A 13,721-nucleotide genomic window follows, 5' to 3' on the forward strand; every position below is an offset into this window, starting at 1 on the left:
AAGAGCCAAGAACTGAAAAGCTCTTTTCTATGATGTGCAGGATCCAGACGATGGTTTTCTAACCCCTCATTTCAGGAGGCCCAGATTGGCCAGGCAGACTTCCTGGACGGCCTGTGTTCAATGCCAGTGCAAGGGGAAGCGGGGCCACGTTACCAAAAAATTTGTTTAGATGAAGCTGGAAACTCAGTTTGGCTTCCCTGGGACCCAGCACAGTAGCCAGGGTCTGAGCCAATGTGTGTTTCATGTGCAGGAAATCCATTAGCCACTTTAGTCATACAGGAAGCAATTGTCCTCACTGTAACAATGCTGTGTGTTTGCACGGGGACAAACAGTTTATAAAACGCTTTGACTGTATTATCTCATTTGGGCCTTTGGGATACAGTATCATATCCGTTTTATAGAAGAAGCGATATAGGCCCAGAGCTTAAGTGATGGTCCTGTGGTCACAGGACTGGGTAGTGACACAGCCAGGACTGGAATTCAGGCTTGTCTGTCTCCGAAGCCAGAAAATTGTCTCTTCTGTTTCCTTTCCTAAACTGGTCTCTCAGAGTTCCCCTCCTGGAGACATATAGGGGCCCCTGGAAAAATGAGGGTCCATTTTATTGGGCTTATAAAGCCCAAGACCTGCGTTGTTCTCAAGCAGATGAGGTCTTCAGCTCAGCCACATAATGCTCTTCCTCCCACCCACCCAGTGAACCTCGGATGAGCTGTGGGAGAGAAGACCTGGGAGCAGAATGACTCAGAAGGTGTCCAGATGTGATAGAAACCTTGCCCAGTGAGCATCTGGGCCTGGTTCAGCTCAGACACAGAGAAGGAAGACAGAAATGCTGCCAGGACTCTTCCATCAGAATCAGGATACGAGCCCCTCAGCCTCTGAGACCAGGAGGCCCTTAATTCCTGGCTGTCAGAATAACCATTTTTGGAGTTCCCATTGTGGCTCAGCATATTAAAAATCCATCTAGTATCCATGAAGATGTGGGTTTGATCCCTGGCCTCACTCAGTGGGTTAAGGATCCCGCATTGCTGTGGCCGTTGTGTAGGCTGGTGGCTGCAGTTCCAGTTCGACCCCTAGCCCAGGAATTTCCATATGCCGCAGGTGCAGCCCTAAAAAGAAAAAAAAAAAAAAAGAGGGGAAAAAAGTAAAATAAAGGAGCCAGGGTGATTGGAATGGTGAATGACTCAACAGTGATCCACATGCCTGTGCACAAGTTTATTTTTATTGTGATACCATTTCTAACAAAAGAAACTAGGAGGGAAATGCTGCTGATGGGAAACTGCTTGCATAGATTCTATCCCCCCAATTACTCTGCAGCTGTAGAAAAAAAGAAGGAGGAGGATCTGCCAATTCCACTTCTGGTCATGTGGCCAAAAGAAGGGAAAGCAAGGAGTTCCCGTCGTGGCGCAGTGGAAACGAATCTGACTAGGAACCATGAGGTTTCGGGTTCGGTCCCTGCCCTTGCTCAGTGGGTTAAGGATCCAGCATTGCCATGAGCTGTGGTGTAGGTCGCAGATGTGGCTAGGATCTGGCGTTGCTGTGGCTCTGGCGTAGGCTGGCGGCTACAGCTCCGATTTGACTGCGAGCCTGGGAATCTCCATATGCCTCGGGTGTGGCCCTATAAAGACCCAAAAAAAGAAGCATGGAAAGCAAGGACTTGAATGGATATATGTCAATCCAAACACATAGCAGCATTTTTTTTTTTTTTTGCCCTTGACCCAGGCCACTTTATTTTGTTCACATAGCAGCATTAATCACAGTAAACAAACGTGGAAGAAACCCAAGTGTCATTGACAGCTGAAGGGACGGACCAGGTGTGGTGTATGCAGACAGTGGAATCAGATCCAGCCTTAGGAGGGGAATTCTGATACACCCTAAAACATGAATGTGCAGTGATGGCATTATGCCAAGTGAAATACACCCGTCATAAAGGGACAAATATTGTATGATTCCATTGAATAAGGTGCCTAGAGTAGTCAAATTCAGAGAGACAGAAAGTAGAATGGTGGAGTTCCCTGGTGACTCCGTGGGTTCAGAATCTGGAGTTGTCACAGCTGAGGCTCGGGTCACTGCTGTGGCACAGTTTCGAACTTTCTGCATGCCACAGGCATGACCAAAAAAAAAAAAATAGAATGGTGGTTTCAGGAGCTGGGGGAGGAGAGGAGAATGGGGGGCTGTTGTTTAGTGGGTGTAGAGTTTCAGTTGGAAAAGTGTTAAAACGTTCTAGAGGGAGCTGCACAGCAAGGGGAACGCACTTAATGCCAGCGAATCGTGCGCTTTAATATGGTTTAAATGGTACGTTTTATGTGTATTTTACCACCATAAAAAAAAAAAGAACTTACTTTAGGGTGTGATCTCCATGACACATTAAGTGCAAAAAGCAAGGTACAGAATAAGCACAAAGCATATGCTATTTTTTGGTTAGAAAGGAGGTATGTCCTAAGGATGAAAAAAAACTGCAAAGAAATCTTAAAAGTTAATAATTTTTTTATAGTTGATAATAGCATGGTTAATGCAATTTGAATCTAACAGTGTATATTATGGAACAAAACAAGTAAATGTTAACATTATTAAGAATGAAGATGTTGGTAGTTCCTAGCGGAAATGAATCCGACTAGGAACGATGAGGTTTTGGGTTCGATCCCTGGCCTTGCTCAGTGGGTTAAGGACCCCACGTTGCTGTGAGCTGTGGTGTAAGTCACAGACACAGCTCAGATCTGGAGTGGCAGTGGCTGTGGTATAGGCCCTCGGCTACAGCTCCCATTAGACGCCTAGCCTGGGAACCTCCAATAAAAAAGACAAAAAAAAAAAAAGAAGAAGATTTTGGAGTTCCCCTCGTGGCTCAGTGGAAACGAATCTGACTAGTATCCATGAGGACACAGTTTCGATCCCACTCAGTGGGTTAAGGATCTGGCGTTGCCGTGAGCTGTGGTGTAGGTCGTAGATGTGGCTCAGATCTGGTGGTGTTGTGGCTGTGGCGTGGGCTCTGATTTGACCCCTAGCCTGGGAACCTCCATATGCCATGGGTGCGGACCTAAAAAGACAAAAAAAAAAAAAGATTTTCAGTATAAGAGAAAGGAGATACAATATAAAATTTTAAAGTAAAGAAAAAATCCTGGAGTTCCCGTCGTGGCTCAGTGGTTAACAAATCCGACTAGGAACCATGAGGTTGTGAGTTCGATCCCTGGCCTTACTCAGTGGGTTAAGGATCCGGCATTGCCATGAGCTGTGGTATAGGTCACAGACACGGCTCAGATCCCGTGTTGCTGTGGCTGTGGTATAGGCCGGTGGCCACAGCTCAAATTAGACCCCTAGCCTGGGAACCTCTATATGCCACAGGAGCGGCCCTAGAAATGGCAGAATGACAAAAAAAAAAAAAAAAAGACAGAAAAGAAAAAAAAGGGAAAAATCCTGTGGGAGTTCCCATCGTGGCCCAGTGGTTGACAAATCCGACTAGGAAACATGAGGTCGCGGGTTCGATCCCTGGCCTTGCTCAGTGGGTTAAGGATCTGGCGTTACCATGAGCTGTGGTATAGGTCGAAGACGTGGTTCTGTTCTGGGGTTGCTGAGGCTGTGGTGCAGGCCGGCAGCTACAGCTCTGATTCGAACCCTAGCCTGGGAATCTCCATGTGCCGTGGGAGCGGCCATAGAAAAGGAAAAAAAAAAAGAAAAAATCCTGCAATATTCATTTTTAATTGGAAATATTAATATTAATTCAGTTTTTAAGAAATATATTTGTCAGCTCTGTCTTTTGTTTTTTATTTATACAGTTTTTTGCTTTTTTAGGGCCGTACCAGCGGCATACAGAGGTTCCCAGGCTACGGGTTGAATCGCAGCTGTAGCCTACACCACCTACACCACAGCCACAGACACAAGGGATCCAAGCCTCATCTTTGACCTACTCCACAGCTCATGGCAATGCCAGATCCTTAACCCACTGAACGAGGCCAGGGATTGAACCCACAACTTCATAGTCCCTAGTCAGATTTGTTTCTACTGTGCCACGATGGGAACTCCCAGCTCTCTCTTTGGAAAGCGCCTATAAGCAATAACATGCAGTAAACTATGAGATCCCGACCCATGACCTCTTAGGCCTGCTCTGAGTTCACCTAAAGTCAGCAGTTCCAAAGCATGGTTTACCAACTCAAGTGCCCAATGGACGTGGTGGGATTTAAAAATCTAGGGATAGGAGTTCCCGTCGTGGCGCAGTGGTTAACGAATCCGACTAGGAACCATGAGGTTGCGGGTTCAGTCCCTGCCATTGCTCAGTGGGTTAACGATCCAGCGTTGCCGTGAGCTGTGGTGTAGGTTGCAGACGCAGCTCGGATCCAGCGTTGCTGTGGCTTTGGCGTAGGCCGGTGGCTGCAGCTCCGATTCAACCACTAGCCTGGGAACCTCCATATGCCGTGGGAGCGGCCCAAGAAATAGCAAAAAAAAAAAAAGACAAAAAAACAAAAAACAAAACAAAACAAATCTAGGGATAGCTCCAGAACAGTGAGGCATGGGAGTTAGTGGGTAAATACCCCAGCCTTTCTGTCCCTAGTAGATGGCACAGCTCTGGAGGCACATTCTAAGCAGTTCCTCAGAGGAAGGATTGAGCCCATTTGCGCACCGTGGTAATCCGTTTATTAATACACCCTTTATTGGCTTCTCTTCCTGCCCTGATTCATTCCCCCATGTCTTGATTTGCATCTCGGCGGAATCGTCTTCCGTAGACACTCCCTGCCCTCAAATCCTTGTCTCCGGGTCTGCTCTCATGGGAATCCAAGTGAAGACAAGCACCGGTCGCTATCAGAATAATCCATACTGTGATTTCTCACCATGATTTTTAACTAAAATGAGCCACATCTCCTTAAAGAATTAGTTTATGAAAGATAGGAGGCAGGGAGCTATAAGGTGAGTCAAGGATATCTTCTCATGCCAGAAAGCAAGCAAGCTCTCAAAGACCGAGGGAGACATTTCACAAAAGCTAGGAGCCAGTTGGACGCAATTGTCATTGACCAAATTTGGGATAATTTGAGAATCAAAAAGAGTAATGACTGTGATTTTAAAATACTGAATAAGTAAAATTATGATGTCCTTAGTGATTCTCGGAGAGACAGAAAAAGAGAGCTAATTGAAAATAAGCTTTTATACATACTCTTCTGAAAACTGACAATGGAAAGAAATTAAGCACTTCCTCTGCCTTTTTAGGAGGACTTATAATTAATCCTCATGGATAAGGGAAAGCTTTTCTTTACAGGAAATGTCAGTAATAAATGTAAAAAGATAATAGAATTAAGAAATTGCTAGTTTTATTTTTTTATTTATTTTTTTGTTTTTTTTTGTCGTTGTTGGGCCCGCAACCTCATGGTTCCTAGTTGGATTCGTTAACCACTACGCCACGACGGGAACTCCAGAAATTGCTAGTTTTATACTCCTTGTGAAATAGTCGGTTAAGACAAGAAAAAAAAATCCAGTGGGAGTTCCCGTCATGGCACGTGGGAAATGAATCCGACTAGGAACCATGAGGTTTTGGGTACGAACCCTGGCCTTGCTCAGTGGGTTAAGGATCCAGCATTGTTGTAAGCCGTGGTGTAGGCAGGCAGCTGCAGCTCTGATTAGACAACTAGCCTGGGAACCTCCATATGTCTCGGGCGCGGCCCTAAAAAGACAACAAGAGACAAAAAAAAAAAGAAAAGAAAAAAAAAACGGAGTTCCCGTCGTGGTGCAGTGGAAATGAATCTGACTAGGAACCATGAGGTTGCATGTTTGATCCCTGGCCTTGCTCAGTAGGTTAAGGATCCTGCGTTGCCGTGAGCTGTGGTGTAGGTTGCAGACACAGCTCGGATCCCACGTTGCTGTGGCTCTGTTGTAGGCTGGCAGCTACAGCTCTGAATAGACCCCAGCCTGGGAACCTCTATATGCTGCGGGAGCGGCCTAAGAAATGGCAAAAAGACAAAAAGACAAAAAAAAAAAATCAAGAAATGAGTTCCCACTGCGGCTCGGTGGGTTAATGATTGGGGCTTATCTTTGTGGATGCACCAGTTCAATCCCCTCGCCTGACACAGTGGGTTAAGGATCTGGTCTTGCTGTGGTCTTGCGTGGCAGGCGGCTACAGCTCCGATTAGATCCCCAGCCTGGAGACATCCCTATGCCAAGGGTGCGGCCCTAAAAAGACAAACAACAACAACAAAAACAAATTTTAAAAAAAGAGAAAGAAAAAAAACCAATGGATGCTAAAATCACTGAGGGAAAGGATTTTAGGTAACAAGATATTTGCCCTGTCCTAAAGCATCACCCACGGGTTGTCTTGTTGCTAACTGCAAAAAGAAAAACCTGTGTTTACAATTTAGTGATCTCGGGGTCACTAACTTAACCAAAAACTCTTAATGGAGCAAACTAACATTACGAGCCTCATGATGTGATACAATATAAAGTGAACCACAAAACCTAGTAATATTCTTACCTAAATGTTTAATTGAATTTAAGCAAACTTTCTGCCCTTTCAGTTACAGGAAATGTAAGGAGTATAAGAACAAGACAATTTGCACCAAGACACAATAGACAAATCCAGAATATGGAACATTCACAGGATAACTAAAGTGTGTCTTTAAAGAATTGGATGACATGAGAGAAAAAAAGGTGTAAGAATTGTTCTATGTAAGAATACTCTAAAGAAGCATAACCAAATCCAGTACATGAATTCGATAGATATTGGTTTGATTTAAAAGAAAAGAGCTAGGGAATTTTCTGGTGGTGCAGCAGGCTAAGGATCCCGAGCTGCCGCTGCAGCGGCTGAGGTTGCTTCTGTGGCTCAGGTTTGATCCTTGGCCAGGGAACTTCTCCATGTCCCAAACAAACAAACAAACAAAGCCAGGAGACATTGTAGCGACTATCTCATCTGGGCATCGGTGTAATCCTGGCCTTACAGATTGAGTTGGGAAGAATTTTTTTGAAGACTTTGTGCACTGTTTGTGAATGAGTATTAAGTCTTCCTTAAATATTTGGTAGGATTTATAAGTTAAGCCATGTGGAACTAGAGTTTCCTCCACGGGAAAGGCTTTTAAACAAAGGTTGAGTTTCTTTAATTGATATGTAACTACCCAGGTTATGTTTCTTTTTGAATGAGCTTTGGTAGTTCACGTATTTCAAAGAATTTATTCACCTAAATAAATTGTCAAAATTTTTTCATGAAGTTTTTCACACCGTCTCCTTATTATTGTGATAATGCCTATGGGACCTATATTGATGCCTTTTCTCTAAGTTGTCAAAGTTTTTTCATGAAATTCTTCATACTATCTCCTTATTATTGTGATAATGTCTATAGGGTCTGTTTTGATGCCTTTTCTCACATTCCTGATATAGGTAATTTATGTCTACTCATTTTTCCCTCATCTCTTTGCCTAAAGTAATATCAATTTTATTGATCTTAAATTATCAGTTCTAGCCTCATCAATTTTCTACACAGTTTTTCTGTTTTTTATTTCATTTGTCTAGGCTTTTTTTTTTTTTTGGCTGCACCCATGGCATGCAGAAGTTTTCAGGCCAGTGATCAAACTTGAGCCACCGTTCTAACCAGAGCCACAGCCGTGACAACACTGGATCTTTAACCTGAAGAGCCACCAGGGAACTCCTATATTCTAATTTTAATTATTTCCTTCCTTCTGCTTACTTTGGGTTTCATTTGTTTTTTGATTGTTTTTATTTTGGCTGCACCTGGGGCATATGGAAATTCCCAGACCAGGGATTGAACCCATGCCACAGCTGCAACATGTACCACAGCTGGGGCAACACCAGATCCTTAACACATTGAGCCATGAGGGAACTTCCTCGTAGTATTCTTGTGAGCTACGACGCGTGCTTGTGGCCATGACTTTTCCAGCCTTTTTTTTCTGTATATTTCATTTCAACTAGTTTCTATTGCTATGGCCTCAGGTTAACCGATCTTCAATATCTAATCAGCTGTAAATCTCATCTAATGTATCTTTCATTTCATTCTTTTTTTCGCCCTTAGAGGCTTATTGGACTTTTTAAAAATATCTTCCACGTTTCTGCTTAACATGCTCGTGCATCTTTCTACTCTTTGAACGTAACAAAATGTTGTTATAATAATGTCTTTGTCTATTAATTCTATCATTTGTGTCATTTCTGGATCTGTTGTCTCCTCATTGATTTTTCTCCTCATCATATGTTATATTCTTTGCTTCTTTGCATGACTAGTAATCTTTGGTTGGATGCCTGCCTTTGTCAATTATTGGGTGCTGGATATTTTTTGTATTCCTATAAATAATCTCGAGTTTTGTTCCTACAAATAGTCTGACATCTCAAGGCTAGCTTTTAAGCTTTGTTAAGCGAAATCAGAGCCGCTTTTCGTCTAGGGCTAATTTCCCCCACAACTGAAGCAGGACTCCTCTGAGTATGCTACCTGATGACCTGTTCTGGCTCTTGGGGCTAAGAAGTGTTTCTGGCCTATGTAAGGCCAGGATTTTTCCATCTCCTTTCCCAAGACTTGAATAGTTTTCTCATGCACATGTGCTGAGCAGCACCCAGACGCAGACAGAGGAGAACCTTCTGCAAATCCCAGTGCTCACGCCTTCAGCTCCCTCTTCCCTGTGCTGCTCTCTCCTCTCTGGTACTTTGAGAATTCTAGCCTCCTTGGCCTCCTCAAATTCTCACCTTTGTCTCTTCCCCTCAGGGAGAGTTCTGAACCCCGGGCTCTCCCTCCTTGAACGGTAGCAGGAAATGCTCTCCATGAAGGAAGCTAGGCAGGTATAGAGCTCACCTCCTTTGATGCCTTCCTCTCAAGGCTAATCTCGTTCTACCTGTTTTCCAACGTCTGGAAAGTGTTTCAAATATTTTGTTCAGATTTTTAGATTTTTTTTTTACGCCAGAGGGTAAATTATGATTGGAGGCAGAAGTCTATGCGGAGAAAATTTGGAGCTGGTAAACATCCCATTTTCCAACTTTTTTATTCAATGGTCTTAGCATCCATTGACTATTCTTATTTACATAATTTATTGCAATTACAGTCGAAAATTAATGATTTTTTTTTTGTCTTTTTTAGGGCTGCTTCTGGCAGCATATGGAGGTTCCCAGGCTAGGGGTCGAATCGGAGCTGTAGCCGCCGGCCTACGCCAGAGCCACAGCAACAGGTGATCCAAGCCTCGTCTGCAACCTACACCACAGCTCACGGCAACGCCGGATTGTTAACCCACTGAGCAAGGGCAGGGACCGAACCCGCAACCTCATGGTTCCTAGTCGGATTCGTTAACCACTGAGCCATGATGGGAACTTCCATTTTCTATCTATTATTCTTTCTGCATTGGTTAGTTGGCCTCTGTGAATGAAAAATGCTGCCTGACGTATCAAGAAACTAAAGATATTACAGCCATCAAGCCACCGCAACAGCCCTGAGGGAACTCAAGATGGAGGAGAATGGAGTTCCTGTCGTGGCTCAGTGGTTAACGAATCCGACTAGGAACCCTGAGGTTGTGGGTCCGGTCCCTGGCCTTGTTGAATGGGTTAAGGATCTGGCGGTTGCCGTGAGCTGTGGGGTAGGTTGCAGACGCGGCTCGGATCCCGCGTTGCTGTGGCTCTGGCGTAGGCCGGGGGCTACAGCTCCAATTAGAGCCCTAGCCTGGGAACCTCCATATGCTGCGGGTGCGGCCCAAGAAAAGACAAAGACAAAAAAAAAAAGGTGGAGGAGAATGGGCTGCCTGCTGTCAACCCCTCAGCCACTGCAGCCACCCCCAGGGGCGCATCCTGAGAGGGCTCAGGATGGGAAAGAACAAGAAACTGACCCTAAGGTGCATATCAAAGGAATGATTTCAATGAGCCCAGACTTTTGCCTCTTCCATAGAAAAGCCCCAAATTCCTTAGCTTGAGATATCCGATTTTGTTCAATTAACAGTAATCTTTTTTTTTTTTTTGCTTTTTGCTTTTTTTAGGGTGGAACCCACAGCATATGGAAGTTCCCAGACTAGGGGTTGGATTGGAGCTGCAGCTTCTGGCCTACACTACAGCCACAGCAATGCTAAATCCAAGCTGCGTCTTCAACCTACACCACTGTTCACGGCAAAGCCACCCAATGAGCGAGGCCACGGATGGAACCCAAATCCTCATGGATACTCGTCAGACTCAATACCAATGAGCCACAATAGGAACTACCAACAGTAATCTCTTGATGTTATGACTACCTTGTCTTTGTTGCAGAAACACCTATATATCCCGGCTCCTCTGTTACCTCTTAGGAACAGGCCCTCAGAAATATCTGAGAGGCTGACTCTCAGGCTTGACGTCCTCAGGAAGTCCACCAAATAAAGCAACCTCAACTTTTAGATGGCGCTTTTTTTTTTTCCAGTCAACTCTTGTTACTACAGAAAATAGCTTTCCCTTTCCCTCCTTCACGTGTGTGTTGAGGTATTTAGTCACTGTGGTGGACAGACTCCGCGGTGGGCCCCTTGCCTCCCGGTGTTCACTGCCTCATATGATCTTTATCTGAAGGTGCCTGGGGCCTGTAACTGGCGTCTAACCAGGAGAACATGGTGGAGGCGACTGTGGCGACTGTGCGATTACATCACGTCAGACGGTAACAGCCTTGCTTGGGCGACGCCCTTTCCTTGGCTGACTTGGAAGAACAAAGGGCCATGCTGTGAGCCGCCGTATGGAGAGGAAGGCCGGGCAGGGGCTGAGGGGGCCTCCTGTGGGCCGCCGCCGGCCGGAAGGAGAGGCCCTCCATCTAACAGCCTCCAAGGAAGTGAACGCCAACAACCACGTGAGCTTGGACGTGAATCCCCAACCAGTCAAGCCTCAGACAAGGGGAGCCCTGGTAAACGATAAAAATTTTGTGAGACCCTAAACCAGAAGATCCAATTAAACCACGTCTCCGCTCCTGATTCTCTGAGAGCCTAAGATCATAAATGTGTGTCGTGTTGTTGGTTTTTTGTTTTTGTTTTTGTCTTTTTGCCTTTTCTTGAGCTGCACCCACGGCATATGGAGGTTCCCAGGCTAGGGGTTGAATCGGAGCTGTAGCCACCGGCCTACGCCAGAGCCACAGCAACGCGGGATCCGAGCCGCGTCTGCAACCTACACCACAGCTCACGGCAATGCCAGATCCTTAACCCACTGAGCGAGGCCAGGGATCGAACCCACAGTCTCAGGGTTTCTAGTCGGATTCGTTAACCACTGTGCCACGACGGGAACTCCTGTGTCCCGTTGTTTTAAGCCCCTAAATTTGTGACGTCATTGTTACATAGCGATAGATAACTAATACGGTCACCTAGTGATTTACATCCTTCAGTGTCGGGACCGAAAGGGCTCACAGGATCCTCTTCCTCATTATCTTTATAAACTATAATGTTCATTAAAGTCAAGTATATGACTAAATTCCACCTAGAACTAAATCTGCAAATTACTATTTCACAAGATAATTAATCAAGATTTTTAAGACAAATGAAGCCTACCGTCTCTCATTGCTCTCCATGGAAAGAAAAAGTTTTTTATACCATTTGAAATGGAATGAAAACTATTTTAGAAAATCCTTTGTCATATTTATATCATCTTTTAATTTTATAGTTTGTATTATATATAACATACACAAAAATAAATATATGTGTAAGGCACTTAAAATCTGATGGGGTTTGGAATATAAAACAGTTTGGAATATACTGTCCTCTATACCTTTTCTGCACTATTATCAAAGCTACATGTTGTAAACCCAAAGCCTTCAGGTGTGTGTTTGTTTTTTGCTTTTTAGGGCTGCACCCACGGCCTTTGGAGATTCTCAGGCTAGGGGTCAAATCAGAGCTACAGCTGCCGGCCTGCATCACAGCCACACAGGATCTGAGCCACGTCTGCGACATACACCACAGCTCACCGCAATGCTGGATCCTTAACCCACTGAGCAGGGTCAGGGACCGAACCTGTGTCCTCATGGATATTCATCAGGTTGGTTAACTGCTGAGCTATGATGGGAACTGCAGCCTCCAGCTGTTTTACTCTATTTACTACAGGAGTTCTTTGCCCTAGCTGCACATTAGAATCACCTGGGACTTTTTCGAACAGAAGAAGCCTGTGCTCGACCCCAAACCAATTTAATCAGCATCTCTGGGGCTTAGACACAGCATTGCCGTAAAAGCTCCTCAGGTGATTCTAATGAGCAGCCAGGGTTGAGAACTGCGTCCTTCCTTTGAAATAGGCAATTGTCTTTGAAAAGTACTTTGTGAAAAAAAGACCCAGTTGAAAAAACATCCTGTTTGAGGTGTGATTCTCTGGCTCAACCCAATTACTGGAAGCCCTGAAACTGACCCCTTCAGGAAATGTCATCCAGATCACAAGATGTTCAGCCAGCATTCATCTCTCTTCTCTTAACCAAAATAAGTAATTGATAACAGTCAAATTAATGCATGTTTTAGGAGTTCCTGTCGTGACGCAGGGGAAACGAATCCAACTAGGAACCATGGGGTTGCAGATGCGATCCCTGGCCTCGCTCAGTGGGTTAAGGATCTGGTGCTGCAGTGAGCTGTGGTATAGGATGAAGGCGCAGCTCGGATGCCTCGCATCCCTCGTGGCTCTGGCGTAGGCCGGCAGCTACAGCTCTGATTGGACCCCTAGCCTGGGAACCTCCATGTGCGCGGGTGCCGCCCTGAAGAACAAAAGACAAACAAACAAACAACGAATGCATGTTTTAGAGAGTGGTTTTCAACCAAGGTTCAAGAAGTTTTAAGTTTTGAGGGAAGTCAGGACCTGGTGGACTGTGAGCTTTGAGCTCAGTTCTCCTCTCGTGTGTATGTAGGCGGTTTCTCTATACTCTGATTCTCTATCAAGTTGTTGCCAAATTAGTTTGCATAATGACTTTGCAGAACAATTGAGCTCTGCACTGGGCACCAAAAAGGAGCAGTAGGTACTTCCTGTAACTTGCGGACCTGCCTTTTCTTCCTTAACCCTCTTCTTGAAGGAACTACTGAGGTGTTTTCTATCTCCTTGGCATTTCAAGCTTATACATGCTTTGGATAATATGAGAAATTCTATTTTGCCTCTGTCTCTAGTAATTCTACATCAAATTTTCTGTTCAAATCTAAAAGCAAGCTTTAAAAAAAAAATCACATCACATCTTTCTTCCCTACTCATCTCCAGCTCAAACTTTTATTTTTCAGGAGAAATGAAAAAAAAAAAAGAAAAACCTGGAGTTCCCGTCGTGGCTCAGTGGTTAATGAATCTGACTAGGAACCATGAGGTTGCAGTTCGATCCCTGGCCTTGCTCAGTGGGTTAAGGACTCGGCATTGCCGTGAGCTGTGGTGTAGGTCGCAGACGAGGCTCAGATCCTGCATTGCTGTGGCTCTGGCGTAGGCCAGCAGTTACAGCTCCGATTCCACCCCTAGCCTGGGACCCTCCATATGCCGGGGGAGCGGCCCAAGAAATGGCAAAAAGAGAAAAAAAAAGAAAAAGAAAAACTCAGACAGTAGTCAGCTTCTGATTAATTTGGTCTATGTGAAATAGATTGCTTAATTGGGAAGTCTCCATTCTCCAGGCTTCAACATAACCATCTAAGATAAACTATGATATTAAGCCGCATACGAACAACTCAGAATTGTTTTAAAAATGATGTATGTTCTAACAGTAGCAATTACCTCCCTCTGATGCCCAGATTGTGGTCTCTAAATACCATTTCTCATTAAAAAAGGATCTAGAGGAGTTCCCTTGTGGCTCAGCCGGTTAAGCTTCTGACACTATCACTCTGGTTAC

This window comes from Phacochoerus africanus, chromosome 8 (assembly GCF_016906955.1).
Source record: "Phacochoerus africanus isolate WHEZ1 chromosome 8, ROS_Pafr_v1, whole genome shotgun sequence".
Classification (NCBI taxonomy): Eukaryota; Metazoa; Chordata; class Mammalia; order Artiodactyla; family Suidae; genus Phacochoerus; species Phacochoerus africanus.